Consider the following 13,897-nt stretch of genomic DNA (forward strand, 5'->3'; position numbering starts at 1 on the left):
TGGATAGGCTTGGATTTCAGTGGAGTGGAGAGGTGTGGAATGGAGTGGAATGGAATCGGATGTAACATAATGTAGTGGAGTGGAGTGGAATGGAGTGGAACGGAGTAGAATCTAATGGAATGGAATGGAATGGAATGGAAAGGAATGCCATGGAATGCAATGGAATGCAATGGAATAGAATACAATGTAATGGAAAGTTGACATGTAAAGTGAGCTGAGATTGTGACACTGCACTCCATCCTGAGTGACACGGTGATATCCTGTTGAAAGAAAGGAATGGAAGGCAATGGAGTGAAATGAAATGGAATGGAGTGGTATGGAGTGGAGTGGAGTGCAGTGGAGTGGACTGCACAGGAGTGGAGTGGAATGGAGTCGAATGGAATCTTATCGAGTGTAATGGAATGTAGTGGATTGGAGTAGAGAGGAGTGGAGTGGAGTGGAATGAAGTGAAATAGAATGGAATGGAATAGAAAGCAATCCAACCATGAAAAGAAATGTGAGCTGAGATGGTTCCAGTGCACTCCAGCCTTTGTGACAGAGTGAGATCCTGTGGAAAGAAAGGAAAGGAATGGAGTGGAATGGAATGAAAGGAAGTGGAGTGGAGTGGAGTAGATTGCAGTGGAGTGGATTGGAGTGGAATAGAATGGATTCGAAAAGAGTGGATTGAAGTGGACTGGAATGGAGTGGAGTGGAGGTGGAATAGAACGGAGTGCAGTGGAAAGGATTAAAGTGGAGTGCAGTGGAGTGGAATGCAGCGGAGGGCAGTGGAGTGAAATGGAGTGGCGTGGAATGGAGTGGAGTGGAAAGGAATATAGTGGAACGGAGTGGAGTGGAGGGGAGTGGAATGGAGAAGAATGGAATGGGATGAAGTGGATTGGAGTGGCGTGGAGTGGAGTGCAGTGGACTGGAGCGTAATGGAATGGGACGGAGTGGAATGGATTGGAGTGGAGTGCAGTGGATTGGAGAGGATTACAATGGAGTGGAATGGAATAAGATGTAATGGAATGTAGTGGAGTGGAGTGGAGTGGAGTGGAAAGGAGTGGAATCTAATGGATTGGGATGGAATGGAATGGAATGGAATGGAGTGGAATGGAATGCCATGGAATTCCATGGGATGCAATTGAATAGAATGCCATGCAATGGAAAGTTGACACGTTATGTGAGCTGAGATTGTGCCACTGCACTGCCAGCCTGGGTGACACAGTGATATTTTGTGGTAAGAAAGGAATAGAATCGATAGAGAGAAATGGAAGTGAATTTAATGGGATGTAGTGGATTGGATAGTAGTGGATTGGAGTGGACTGGAATGAATTCGAATGGAATGGGATGGAGTGGAATGGAATGGAGTGGAGTGGAGTGAAATGGAGTGTAATGGAATGAGATGGAGTGGTATGCAATGGAATGGTCAAAAGAAATACGAGCCGAGATTGTGCAACTACACTGCAGGCCCTGTGTGAGAGTGAGATCTTGCGAAAAGAAATGAATGGAATGGAATTAATTGGAATGGAATGGAATGGAGTGGAGTGGAGTAGAATGAAGTGGAGTGGAGTGGTGGAAAATGGAGGGGAGTGGAATGGAGAGGAGTGGAGTGGAGTGGAATTGAGTGGAGTGGATTAGAGTGGAGTGGAGTAAAATGGAGTGGTGTGGAGTGGATTGGAATGGATTGGAATGGAATGAAGTGGAGTGGAATGGTTTGGAGTGGGGTGCAGTAAAATGGAGCCAAATGGAATGGGATGGAGTGGAATGGAGTGTAGTGGAGTGGAGAGGATTGGAATGGAGTGAAATGGACTCAGATGCAATGGAACGTAGCTGAGTGGAGTGGAGTGGAACGGAGTGGAATGGAATGGAATTGAATGAAATGGAATGGAATGGAATGGAATGCAATGGAATGCAATTGAACAGAATGCAATGAAATGGAAAGTTGACATCTAATGTGAACTGAGAATGTGCCACTGTACTCCAACCTGAGTGAAACCGTGATATCCAGTCGAAAGAAAGGAATGGAATGCAATAAAGTGCAATGTAATGTAATGGAATGGAAAGGAATGGAATGGAATGGAATGGAATGGAATGCAATGGAATGGAATGGAATGGAGTGGATTGTAGTTTAATGCATTCGAATGGAATGGGATGGAGTGAAATGGGATAGCATAGCGTGGAGTGGAGTGAAAGAGAGTGGAATGGAATGTGATGGAATGGAATGCAATGGAATGGTGTAAAGAAATATGAGCTGAGATTGTGCCACTGCACTACAGCCTTTGTGACAGAGAGAGATCCAGTGGAAAGAAAGGAATGGAAGGGAATGGAGTTTAATGGAATGAAATGGAGTGGAGTGGAGTGGAGTGGAATGTAATGGAGTGGCGTGGAGTGGACAGAAGGGTAGTGGATTGGAGTAGAGTGCAACAGAGTGTAGAGGACTGCAAGGGAGTGGAGTGGAGGGGAGTGGAAGGGAGTGGAGCAGAGTGGAATGGAGTGGAGTGGAGTGGATTGGAATGGAGAGGGGTGGAACGGAGTGGAGCGGAGTGGATTGGAATGCAGTGGGTTGGAATGGATTAGAGTGGAGTGGTGTGGAGTGGAATTGAGTCGAGTGGAATGGAGTGAAGTGGAAAGGAGTGGAGTGGAATGGAGAGGACTGGAGTGGAGTGGAATGGTGAAGAATGGAATTGGATAGAATTGAATGGAATGAAGTTGAGTGGAGTGGGGTGGACAGAAGTACAGGGGAATATAGGAGAATGGAATGGGATGGAGTGGAATGGATAGGCTTGGATTTCAGTGGAGTGGAGAGGTGTGGAATGGAGTGGAACAGAGTAGAATCTAATGGAATTGAATGGAATGGAATGGAAAGGAATGCCATGGAATGCAATGGAATGCAATGGAATAGAATACAATGTAATGGAAAGTTGACATGTAAAGTGAGCTGAGATTGTGACACTGCACTCCATCCTATGTGACACAGTGATATCCTGTTGAAAGAAAGGAATGGAAGGCAATGGAGTGAAATGAAATGGAATGGAGTGGTATGGAGTGGAGTGGAGTGCAGTGGAGTGGACTGCACAGGAGTGGAGTGGAATGGAGTCGAATGGAATCTTATCGAGTGTAATGGAATGTAGTGGATTGGAGTAGAGAGGAGTGGAGTGGAGTGGAATGAAGTGAAATAGAATGGAATGGAATAGAAAGCAATCCAACCATGAAAAGAAATGTGAGCTGAGATGGTTCCAGTGCACTCCAGCCTTTGTGACAGAGTGAGATCCTGTGGAAAGAAACGAAAGGAATGGAGTGGAATGGAATGAAAGGAAGTGGAGTGGAGTGGAGTGGATTGGAGTGGAGTGGATTGGAGTGGAATAGAATGGATTCGAAAAGAGTGGATTGAAGTGGACTGGAATGGAGTGGAGTGGAGGTGGAATAGAACGGAGTGCAGTGGAAAGGATTAAAGTGGAGTGCAGTGGAGTGGAATGCAGCGGAGGGCAGTGGAGTGAAATGGAGTGGCGTGGAATGGAGTGGAGTGGAAAGGAATATAGTGGAACGGAGTGGAGTGGAGGGGAGTGGAATGGAGAAGAATGGAATGGGATGAAGTGGATTGGAGTGGCGTGGAGTGGAGTGCAGTGTACTGGAGCGTAATGGAATGGGACGGAGTGGAATGGATTGGAGTGGAGTGCAGTGGATTGGAGAGGATTACAATGGAGTGGAATGGAATAAGATGTAATGGAATGTAGTGGAGTGGAGTGGAGTGGAGTGGAAAGGAGTGGAATCAAATGGATTGGGATGGAATGGAATGGAATGGAATGGAATGGAATGGAATGGAGTGGAATGGAATGCCATGGAATTCCATGGGATGCAATTGAATAGAATGCCATGCAATGGAAAGTTGACACGTTATGTGAGCTGAGATTGTGCCACTGCACTGCCAGCCTGGGTGACACAGTGATATTTTGTGGTAAGAAAGGAATAGAATCGATAGAAATGGAAGTGAATTTAATGGGATATAGTGGATTGGATAGTAGTGGATTGGAGTGGACTGGAATGAATTCGAATGGAATGGGATGGAGTGGAATGGAATGGAGTGGAGTGGAGTGAAATGGAGTGTAATGGAATGAGATGGAGTGGTATGCAATGGAATGGTCAAAAGAAATATGAGCCGAGATTGTGCAACTACACTGCAGGCTCTGTGTGAGAGTGAGATCTTGTGAAAAGAAATGAATGGAATGGAATTAATTGGAATGGAATGGAATGGAATGGAATGGAGTGGAGTGGAGTAGAATGAAGTGGAGTGGAGTGGTGGAAAATGGAGGGGAGTGGAATGGAGAGGAGTGGAGTGGAGTGGAATTGAGTGGAGTGGATTAGAGTGGAGTGGAGTAAAATGGAGTGGTGTGGAGTGGATTGGAATGGATTGGAATGGAATGAAGTGGAGTGGAATGGTTTGGAGTGGGGTGCAGTAAAATGGAGCCAAATGGAATGGGATGGAGTGGAATGGAGTGTAGTGGAGTGGAGAGGATTGGAATGGAGTGAAATGGACTCAGATGCAATGGAACGTAGCTGAGTGGAGTGGAGTGGAACGGAGTGGAATGGAATGGAATTGAATGAAATGGAATGGAATGGAATGGAATGCAATGGAATGCAATTGAACAGAATGCAATGAAATGGAAAGTTGACATCTAATGTGAACTGAGAATGTGCCACTGTACTCCAACCTGAGTGAAACCGTGATATCCACTCGAAAGAAAGGAATGGAATGCAATAAAGTGCAATGTAATGTAATGGAATGGAAAGGAATGGAATGGAATGCAATGGAATGGAATGCAATGGAATGGAATGGAATGGAGTGGATTGTAGTGGAATGGATTCGAATGGAATGGGATGGAGTGAAATGGGATAGCGTAGCGTGGAGTGGAGTGAAAGAGAGTGGAATGGAATGTGATGGAATGGAATGCAATGGAATGCTGTAAAGAAATATGAGCTGAGATTGTGTCACTGCACTACAGCCTTTGTGACAGAGAGAGATCCAGTGGAAAGAAAGGAATGGAAGGGAATGGAGTTTAATGGAATGAAATGGAGTGGAGTGGAGTGGAGTGGAGTGGAATGTAATGGAGTGGCGTGGAGTGGACAGAAGGGTAGTGGATTGGAGTAGAGTGCAACAGAGTGTAGAGGACTGCAAGGGAGTGGAGTGGAGGGGAGTGGAAGGGAGTGGAGCAGAGTGGAATGGAGTGGAGTGGAGTGGATTGGAATGGAGAGGGGTGGAACGGAGTGGAGCGGAGTGGATTGGCATGCAGTGGGTTGGAATGGATTAGAGTGGAGTGGTGTGGAGTGGAATTGAGTCGAGTGGAATGGAGTGAAGTGGAAAGGAGTGGAGTGGAATGGAGAGGACTGGAGTGGAGTGGAATGGTGAAGAATGGAATTGGATAGAATTGAATGGAATGAAGTTGAGTGGAGTGGGGTGGACAGAAGTACAGGGGAATATAGGAGAATGGAATGGGATGGAGTGGAATGGATAGGCTTGGATTTCAGTGGAGTGGAGAGGTGTGGAATGGAGTGGAATGGAATCGGATGTAACATAATGTAGTGGAGTGGAGTGGAATGGAGTGGAACGGAGTAGAATCTAATGGAATGGAATGGAATGGAATGGAAAGGAATGCCATGGAATGCAATGGAATGCAATGGAATAGAATACAATGTAATGGAAAGTTGACATGTAAAGTGAGCTGAGATTGTGACACTGCACTCCATCCTGAGTGACACGGTGATATCCTGTTGAAAGAAAGGAATGGAAGGCAATGGAGTGAAATGAAATGGAATGGAGTGGTATGGAGTGGAGTGCAGTGGAGTGGACTGCACAGGAGTGGAGTGGAATGGAGTCGAATGGAATCTTATCGAGTGTAATGGAATGTAGTGGATTGGAGTAGAGAGGAGTGGAGTGGAGTGGAATGAAGTGAAATAGAATGGAATGGTATAGAAAGCAATCCAACCATGAAAAGAAATGTGAGCTGAGATGGTTCCAGTGCACTCCAGCCTTTGTGACAGAGTGAGATCCTGTGGAAAGAAAGGAAAGGAATGGAGTGGAATGGAATGAAAGGAAGTGGAGTGGAGTGGAGTGGATTGCAGTGGAGTGGATTGGAGTGGAATAGAATGGATTCGAAAGGAGTGGATTGAAGTGGACTGGAATGGAGTGGAGTGGAGGTGGAATAGAACGGAGTGCAGTGGAAAGGATTAAAGTGGAGTGCAGTGGAGTGGAATGCAGCGGAGGGCAGTGGAGTGAAATGGAGTGGCGTGGAATGGAGTGGAGTGGAAAGGAATATAGTGGAACGGAGTGGAGTGGAGGGGAGTGGAATGGAGAAGAATGGAATGGGATGAAGTGGATTGGAGTGGCGTGGAGTGGAGTGCAGTGGACTGGAGCGTAATGGAATGGGACGGAGTGGAATGGATTGGAGTGGAGTGCAGTGGATTGGAGAGGATTACAATGGAGTGGAATGGAATAAGATGTAATGGAATGTAATGGAGTGGAGTGGAGTGGAGTGGAAAGGAGTGGAATCTAATGGATTGGGATGGAATGGAATGGAATGGAATGGAATGGAGTGGAATGGAATGCCATGGATTTCCATGGGATGCAATTGAATAGAATGCCATGCAATGGAAAGTTGACACGTTATGTGAGCTGAGATTGTGCCACTGCACTGCCAGCCTGGGTGACACAGTGATATTTTGTGGTAAGAAAGGAATAGAATCGATAGAGAGAAATGGAAGTGAATTTAATGGGATGTAGTGGATTGGATAGTAGTGGATTGGAGTGGACTGGAATGAATTCGAATGGAATGGGATGGAGTGGAATGGAATGGAGTGGAGTGGAGTGAAATGGAGTGTAATGGAATGAGATGGAGTGGTATGCAATGGAATGGTCAAAAGAAATACGAGCCGAGATTGTGCAACTACACTGCAGGCTCTGTGTGAGAGTGAGATCTTGCGAAAAGAAATGAATGGAATGGAATTAATTGGAATGGAATGGAATGGAATGGAGTGGAGTGGAGTAGAATGAAGTGGAGTGGAGTGGTGGAAAATGGAGGGGAGTGGAATGGAGAGGAGTGGAGTGGAGTGGAATTGAGTGGAGTGGATTAGAGTGGAGTGGAGTAAAATGGAGTGGTGTGGAGTGGATTGGAATGGATTGGAATGGAATGAAGTGGAGTGGAATGGTTTGGAGTGGGGTGCAGTAAAATGGAGCCAAATGGAATGGGATGGAGTGGAATGGAGTGTAGTGGAGTGGAGAGGATTGTAATGGAGTGAAATGGACTCAGATGCAATGGAACGTAGCTGAGTGGAGTGGAGTGGAACGGAGTGGAATGGAATGGAATTGAATGAAATGGAATGGAATGGAATGGAATGGAATGGAATGGAATGGAATGGAATGCAACTGAACAGAATGCAATGAAATGGAAAGTTGACATCTAATGTGAACTGAGAATGTGCCACTGTACTCCAACCTGAGTGAAACCGTGATATCCTGTCGAAAGAAAGGAATGGAATGCAATAAAGTGCAATGTAATGGAATGGAATGGAAAGGAATGGAATGGAATGGAATGGAATGGAATGGAATGCAATGGAATGGAATGGAATGGAGTGGATTCGAATGGAATGGGATGGAGTGAAATGGGATAGCGTAGCGTGGAGTGGAGTGAAAGAGAGTGGAATGGAATGTGATGGAATGGAATGCAATGGAATGGTGTAAAGAAATATGAGCTGAGATTGTGCCACTGCACTACAGCCTTTGTGACAGAGAGAGATCCAGTGGAAAGAAAGGAATGGAAGGGAATGGAGTTTAATGGAATGAAATGGAGTGGAGTGGAGTGGAGTGGAATGTAATGGAGTGGCGTGGAGTGGACAGAAGGGTAGTGGATTGGAGTAGAGTGCAACAGAGTGTAGAGGACTGCAAGGGAGTGGAGTGGAGGGGAGTGGAAGGGAGTGGAGCAGAGTGGAATGGAGTGGAGTGGAGTGGATTGGAATGGAGAGGGGTGGAACGGAGTGGAGCGGAGTGGATTGGAATGCAGTGGGTTGGAATGGATTAGAGTGGAGTGGTGTGGAGTGGAATTGAGTCGAGTGGAATGGAGTGAAGTGGAAAGGAGTGGAGTGGAATGGAGAGGACTGGAGTGGAGTGGAATGGTGAAGAATGGAATTGGATAGAATTGAATGGAATGAAGTTGAGTGGAGTGGGGTGGACAGAAGTACAGGGGAATATAGGAGAATGGAATGGGATGGAGTGGAATGGATAGGCTTGGATTTCAGTGGAGTGGAGAGGTGTGGAATGGAGTGGAATGGAATCGGATGTAACATAATGTAGTGGAGTGGAGTGGAATGGAGTGGAACGGAGTAGAATCTAATGGAATTGAATGGAATGGAATGGAAAGGAATGCCATGGAATGCAATGGAATGCAATGGAATAGAATACAATGTAATGGAAAGTTGACATGTAAAGTGAGCTGAGATTGTGACACTGCACTCCATCCTGAGTGACACGGTGATATCCTGTTGAAAGAAAGGAATGGAAGGCAATGGAGTGAAATGAAATGGAATGGAGTGGTATGGAGTGGAGTGGAGTGCAGTGGAGTGGACTGCACAGGAGTGGAGTGGAATGGAGTCGAATGAAATCTTATCGAGTGTTGGAATGCAGTGGATTGGAGTAGAGAGGAGTGGAGTGGAGTGGAATGAAGTGAAATAGAATGGAATGGAATAGAAAGCAATCCAACCATGAAAAGAAATGTGAGCTGAGATGGTTCCAGTGCACTCCAGCCTTTGTGACAGAGTGAGATCCTGTGGAAAGAAAGGAAAGGAATGGAGTGGAATGGAATGAAAGGAAGTGGAGTGGAGTGGAGTGGATTGCAGTGGAGTGGATTGGAGTGGAATAGAATGGATTCGAAAAGAGTGGATTGAAGTGGACTGGAATGGAGTGGAGTGGAGGTGGAATAGAACGGAGTGCAGTGGAAAGGATTAAAGTGGAGTGCAGTGGAGTGGAATGCAGCGGAGGGCAGTGGAGTGAAATGGAGTGGCGTGGAATGGAGTGGAGTGGAAAGGAATATAGTGGAACGGAGTGGAGTGGAGGGGAGTGGAATGGAGAAGAATGGAATGGGATGAAGTGGATTGGAGTGGCGTGGAGTGGAGTGCAGTGGACTGGAGCGTAATGGAATGGGACGGAGTGGAATGGATTGGAGTGGAGTGCAGTGGATTGGAGAGGATTACAATGGAGTGGAATGGAATAAGATGTAATGGAATGTAGTGGAGTGGAGTGGAGTGGAGTGGAAAGGAGTGGAATCTAATGGATTGGGATGGAATGGAATGGAATGGAATGGAGTGGAATGGAATGCCATGGAATTCCATGGGATGCAATTGAATAGAATGCCATGCAATGGAAAGTTGACACGTTATGTGAGCTGAGATTGTGCCACTGCACTGCCAGCCTGGGTGACACAGTGATATTTTGTGGTAAGAAAGGAATAGAATCGATAGAGAGAAATGGAAGTGAATTTAATGGGATGTAGTGGATTGGATAGTAGTGGATTGGAGTGGACTGGAATGAATTCGAATGGAATGGGATGGAGTGGAATGGAATGGAGTGGAGTGGAGTGAAATGGAGTGTAATGGAATGAGATGGAGTGGTACGCAATGGAATGGTCAAAAGAAATACGAGCCGAGATTGTGCAACTACACTGCAGGCTCTGTGTGAGAGTGAGATCTTGCGAAAAGAAATGAATGGAATGGAATTAATTGGAATGGAATGGAATGGAATGGAGTGGAGTGGAGTAGAATGAAGTGGAGTTGAGTGGTGGAAAATGGAGGGGAGTGGAATGGAGAGGAGTGGAGTGGAGTGGAATTGAGTGGAGTGGAATGGAATGGAATGGAGTGGAGTGGAGTAGAATGAAGTGGAGTGGAGTGGTGGAAAATGGAGGGGAGTGGAATGGAGAGGAGTGGAGTGGAGTGGAATTGAGTGGAGTGGATTAGAGTGGAGTGGAGTAAAATGGAGTGGTGTGGAGTGGATTGGAATGGATTGGAATGGAATGAAGTGGAGTGGAATGGTTTGGAGTGGGGTGCAGTAAAATGGAGCCAAATGGAATGGGATGGAGTGGAATGGAGTGGAGTGGAGTGGAGAGGATTGGAATGGAGTGAAATGGACTCAGATGCAATGGAACGTAGCTGAGTGGAGTGGAGTGGAACGGAGTGGAATGGAATGGAATTGAATGAAATGGAATGGAATGGAATGGAATGCAATGGAATGCAATTGAACAGAATGCAATGAAATGGAAAGTTGACATCTAATGTGAACTGAGAATGTGCCACTGTACTCCAACCTGAGTGAAACCGTGATATCCTGTCGAAAGAAAGGAATGGAATGCAATAAAGTGCAATGTAATGGAATGGAATGGAAAGGAATGGAATGGAATGGAATGGAATGGAATGGAATGGAATGGAATGGAATGGAATGGAATGCAATGGAATGGAATGGAATGGAGTGGATTCGAATGGAATGGGATGGAGTGAAATGGGATAGCGTAGCGTGGAGTGGAGTGAAAGAGAGTGGAATGGAATGTGATGGAATGGAATGCAATGGAATGGTGTAAAGAAATATGAGCTGAGATTGTGCCACTGCACTACAGCCTTTGTGACAGAGAGAGATCCAGTGGAAAGAAAGGAATGGAAGGGAATGGAGTTTAATGGAATGAAATGGAGTGGAGTGGAGTGGAGTGGAATGTAATGGAGTGGCGTGGAGTGGACAGAAGGGTAGTGGATTGGAGTAGAGTGCAACAGAGTGTAGAGGACTGCAAGGGAGTGGAGTGGAGGGGAGTGGAAGGGAGTGGAGCAGAGTGGAATGGAGTGGAGTGGAGTGGATTGGAATGGAGAGGGGTGGAACGGAGTGGAGCGGAGTGGATTGGAATGCAGTGGGTTGGAATGGATTAGAGTGGAGTGGTGTGGAGTGGAATTGAGTCGAGTGGAATGGAGTGAAGTGGAAAGGAGTGGAGTGGAATGGAGAGGACTGGAGTGGAGTGGAATGGTGAAGAATGGAATTGGATAGAATTGAATGGAATGAAGTTGAGTGGAGTGGGGTGGACAGAAGTACAGGGGAATATAGGAGAATGGAATGGGATGGAGTGGAATGGATAGGCTTGGATTTCAGTGGAGTGGAGAGGTGTGGAATGGAGTGGAATGGAATCGGATGTAACATAATGTAGTGGAGTGGAGTGGAATGGAGTGGAACGGAGTAGAATCTAATGGAATTGAATGGAATGGAATGGAAAGGAATGCCATGGAATGCAATGGAATGCAATGGAATAGAATACAATGTAATGGAAAGTTGACATGTAAAGTGAGCTGAGATTGTGACACTGCACTCCATCCTGAGTGACACGGTGATATCCTGTTGAAAGAAAGGAATGGAAGGCAATGGAGTGAAATGAAATGGAATGGAGTGGTATGGAGTGGAGTGGAGTGCAGTGGAGTGGACTGCACAGGAGTGGAGTGGAATGGAGTCGAATGAAATCTTATCGAGTGTTGGAATGCAGTGGATTGGAGTAGAGAGGAGTGGAGTGGAGTGGAATGAAGTGAAATAGAATGGAATGGAATAGAAAGCAATCCAACCATGAAAAGAAATGTGAGCTGAGATGGTTCCAGTGCACTCCAGCCTTTGTGACAGAGTGAGATCCTGTGGAAAGAAAGGAAAGGAATGGAGTGGAATGGAATGAAAGGAAGTGGAGTGGAGTGGAGTGGATTGCAGTGGAGTGGATTGGAGTGGAATAGAATGGATTCGAAAAGAGTGGATTGAAGTGGACTGGAATGGAGTGGAGTGGAGGTGGAATAGAACGGAGTGCAGTGGAAAGGATTAAAGTGGAGTGCAGTGGAGTGGAATGCAGCGGAGGGCAGTGGAGTGAAATGGAGTGGCGTGGAATGGAGTGGAGTGGAAAGGAATATAGTGGAACGGAGTGGAGTGGAGGGGAGTGGAATGGAGAAGAATGGAATGGGATGAAGTGGATTGGAGTGGCGTGGAGTGGAGTGCAGTGGACTGGAGCGTAATGGAATGGGACGGAGTGGAATGGATTGGAGTGGAGTGCAGTGGATTGGAGAGGATTACAATGGAGTGGAATGGAATAAGATGTAATGGAATGTAGTGGAGTGGAGTGGAGTGGAGTGGAAAGGAGTGGAATCTAATGGATTGGGATGGAATGGAATGGAATGGAATGGAGTGGAATGGAATGCCATGGAATTCCATGGGATGCAATTGAATAGAATGCCATGCAATGGAAAGTTGACACGTTATGTGAGCTGAGATTGTGCCACTGCACTGCCAGCCTGGGTGACACAGTGATATTTTGTGGTAAGAAAGGAATAGAATCGATAGAGAGAAATGGAAGTGAATTTAATGGGATGTAGTGGATTGGATAGTAGTGGATTGGAGTGGACTGGAATGAATTCGAATGGAATGGGATGGAGTGGAATGGAATGGAGTGGAGTGGAGTGAAATGGAGTGTAATGGAATGAGATGGAGTGGTATGCAATGGAATGGTCAAAAGAAATACGAGCCGAGATTGTGCAACTACACTGCAGGCTCTGTGTGAGAGTGAGATCTTGCGAAAAGAAATGAATGGAATGGAATTAATTGGAATGGAATGGAATGGAATGGAGTGGAGTGGAGTAGAATGAAGTGGAGTTGAGTGGTGGAAAATGGAGGGGAGTGGAATGGAGAGGAGTGGAGTGGAGTGGAATTGAGTGGAGTGGAATGGAATGGAATGGAGTGGAGTGGAGTAGAATGAAGTGGAGTGGAGTGGTGGAAAATGGAGGGGAGTGGAATGGAGAGGAGTGGAGTGGAGTGGAATTGAGTGGAGTGGATTAGAGTGGAGTGGAGTAAAATGGAGTGGTGTGGAGTGGATTGGAATGGATTGGAATGGAATGGTTTGGAGTGGGGTGCAGTAAAATGGAGCCAAATGGAATGGGATGGAGTGGAATGGAGTGGAGTGGAGTGGAGAGGATTGGAATGGAGTGAAATGGACTCAGATGCAATGGAACGTAGCTGAGTGGAGTGGAGTGGAACGGAGTGGAATGGAATGGAATTGAATGAAATGGAATGGAATGGAATGGAATGCAATGGAATGCAATTGAACAGAATGCCATGAAATGGAAAGTTGACATCTAATGTGAACTGAGAATGTGCCACTGTACTCCAACCTGAGTGAAACCGTGATATCCTGTCGAAAGAAAGGAATGGAATGCAATAAAGTGCAATGTAATGTAATGGAATGGAAAGGAATGGAATGGAATGGAATGGAATGCAATGGAATGGAATGGAATGCAATGGAATGGAATGGAATGGAGTGGATTGTAGTGGAATGGATTCGAATGGAATGGGATGGAGTGAAATGGGATAGCGTAGCGTGGAGTGGAGTGAAAGAGAGTGGAATGGAATGTGATGGAATGGAATGCAATGGAATGGTGTAAAGAAATATGAGCTGAGATTGTGCCACTGCACTACAGCCTTTGTGACAGAGAGAGATCCAGTGGAAAGAAAGGAATGGAAGGGAATGGAGTTTAATGGAATGAAATGGAGTGGAGTGGAGTGGAGTGGAATGTAATGGAGTGGCGTGGAGTGGACAGAAGGGTAGTGGATTGGAGTAGAGTGCAACAGATTGTAGAGGACTGCAAGGGAGTGGAGTGGAGGGGAGTGGAAGGGAGTGGAGCAGAGTGGAATGGAGTGGAGTGGAGTGGATTGGAATGGAGAGGGGTGGAACGGAGTGGAGCGGAGTGGATTGGAATGCAGTGGGTTGGAATGGATTAGAGTGGAGTGGTGTGGAGTGGAATTGAGTCGAGTGGAATGGAGTGAAGTGGAAAGGAGTGGAGTGGAATGGAGAGGACTGGAGTGGAGTGGAATGGTGAAGAA

This window comes from Pan troglodytes, chromosome Y (assembly GCF_028858775.2).
Source record: "Pan troglodytes isolate AG18354 chromosome Y, NHGRI_mPanTro3-v2.0_pri, whole genome shotgun sequence".
NCBI classification, from domain to species: Eukaryota; Metazoa; Chordata; class Mammalia; order Primates; family Hominidae; genus Pan; species Pan troglodytes.